This window comes from Acomys russatus, chromosome 23 (assembly GCF_903995435.1).
Source record: "Acomys russatus chromosome 23, mAcoRus1.1, whole genome shotgun sequence".
In the NCBI taxonomy this organism is placed as follows: domain Eukaryota; kingdom Metazoa; phylum Chordata; class Mammalia; order Rodentia; family Muridae; genus Acomys; species Acomys russatus.
The window spans coordinates 36,510,130-36,512,875 of NC_067159.1; positions in this window are offsets into that span (position 1 = coordinate 36,510,130).

The following is a 2,746-nucleotide window of genomic DNA, read 5'->3' on the forward strand; positions in this document are numbered from 1 at the left end:
TCTGTCTTCATTGATTGCTAGCGGGTTAGAAAATACTGCCATAATAATAACTATAGGCTTAATAATAAGCATTATTAGGCCATGCTGGTAAATTAACAGCAACGGTTCCCCTTTAAAAACAGCCATTTTCTTATGTGCCGTGTCTGTCTCCTCTATCCAAAAGCAGCCCCTCGTCCTTGGGACAAATATCCCCCTTCCCTCTTGCTCATTCCCTTGCCCTTCTCCCTCATCCTATATGTCCTGTCTTTGTCTCTAATTGAGAATTTGGCCTTGAAGGTCCTGAGCCAATCCTTTTCCTTTCACACACCAGACAGGAAAGGGCAAGTATTGGAATTTCTTCCATGGATGCTCGGTGTGTGCCTTGTTACCCAAAGTCAGGGCTATGCGCTTACAGCTCACCTTTGGCTCTGCTGTGTCTTTATTTGGATGCCATTGTGTTATGTAACAAAACTAACTGAGGGACTGTGACACACACAAAAGTCCAACATAGAGAATCATTGAGTTTTATTGAGATTATTTACAGTAATAGGGGTGAAGAGTTTCTTACAGGACCAGAAATGACAGCCTTGAAAGAGGGAACTGGAGTTAATCTCAATCGCAGAATTATTTTATTGACAAAAAGTCTCCTCCGAAACCCTCAAAAATTGATGGAAAGACGTGTTTATTAAAGCACGGAGCACAGACAGATGTGAGCACACCACTGGACTCAGTATTGGGAGCTTCCTAAAATGGAGAAGAGCAATATCAAGCCTTGCACACACCCAGGGGGAAACTGAGAGCCTAGACAGAACAGAAAAGTCGACTATTACTATCACTTACCCTTCAGTGCCTCTGTTCAAGCTGACATTCATCCAGCAGTCTGTGGCAAACACTGGGCTGCACTTTGCTTGCACACCACGCCCCCTCCTCGCCACATCCAGGGCATAGCTGCTGTTTTAGCCTCCTTTTCCACACAAGAACACTGATAGGTTTGCCAGTTTACAAGTCCTGCTTACTGAGCTACTGATGGAAGACAGGGTTTGCCATAGTCTTTTGGTTTGGTTTGGTTTGGGTTTTGGTTTTTTGGTTTTTCGAGACAGGGTTTCTCTGTGTAGTCCTGGCTGTCCTGGAACTCACTCTACAGACAGGCTGGCCTCGAACTCAGAAATCCTCCTGCCTCTGCCTTCCAAGTGCTGGGATCAAAGGTGTGTGCCACCACCACCTGGCTACTAGTCTTTTTTATTTTTAAACTGGGCTTGTTTCCCTTTTGAAGAAGGTTGGCTCTTGTTTTGTTTTTCATGCATCTAAAATACTTTCAATTTTTAATTTTTTTATACTTTATACACATTACATCCCAATTGTTATCCCCTAGCTCATATCTTCCCTCCCTTCCTCCCTCTTCTGCCCTATTCCTCTCCCCTAGTCCTCTGAGAAGGGGGACCCTCCTCCCCCACCATCTGACCCCAGCATATCAGGTCTCATCAAGATAGCCTGCATTTTGAATGAGGATCTTCTGTAGTCTAGGCTGGCCTTGGAGTTACTAGGCAACCTTTGTGATCTTCCTCCATCTGCTTGTGCTGGACCATGGACAATGTGCCAGCGTGCTGGCCTTTATACAGTACTAGAGACCTAGAGACAGATGCTAAGGCCTGGCATGCCCTTGAGGGAGCAAAAGCAATAAGCAACATATCCAGCCCTGTTGTTTTGTTTGTTTGTTTGTTTGTTTGTCCCAAGTAGCACCAACAGCAAAGAAACAAAATAGACAAGCAATGATCAGAAGGCTCAGCAACCAGAGTGTAGGAGGTGGAGGAGGGGGAGGGGGAGGGGAAGGGGAGGGCGGCGGGGGGAAGGGCAGGGGAGGGTAGTCACCCCAGGCCTGCCTTAAAGGACCAGCTCATTGTCCTGCTTTGCTCTTTCTTGCCCACGTGCATCAGACCGTCAAACCGCACACCACAGCTACCTCAGAAAGAGGAGCAGAAGCTAGAACCTTCTGAGAGGCATCACCTTTCCCTTCAAGAAAGAAGCCCTCCAAAACTACAGCCTGCACCTCCAGGACCAGATCTGTGCAGCTGACCAGCGCCAGCAACAAGGAGGCCAGGAATCTGATACTTTGTTCTGTAGCCTTCTCGGTGCAAGAGGCCATGGAAAGCGTGCCGAGCGTGTATCGAGTCCCCCGATTTATGTAGGACATTCACACATGACCTACGTGATCACTGTGCCTAATCACACCCGTCAGATAAACTCACAAGTCTCCCGCCAAGCCAAGCCGAGAGGGCCCACCAGATCTAGTCCTTCCCTTTTGGCTTCACGGCTGTGTTCTTCCGCTTGATTTCCTGCTGTTTTGTGATGTTCGTTTCAAGACTTTCATTCTAGCTGGGTGTATTCCACCACACTCAGGCCAGGTGTAGGCAAGATGGTCCCATTGGGCAGCTGAAGTTGTCTGTCTTAGTGTTAGATTTGACTACACGTGACAGATTAATGTCAGAAACTAGACTTTAACCATAGGGAGGTTTTCCTTTCCTCCCTCAAAACAATCTGGGTTAAAGTCTAGGACGACTAGAACATTCAGTGCCTTGGATTCCTTGTCTTCTACCTGCAGGGTGGAAGGATCATTCAGTCCGAACGGCTAAGTAGCATGCGCAAACAAGACAGAGCTTTCAGCTTGGCGTTAACAGTTCCACGTTCTTCCCACTAGATGGCAGCATGGTCACATCTAAAGCGCCCTGCTGACGCGCCACCGCTTAAAAGCTCGCTAAACCGGAATTAG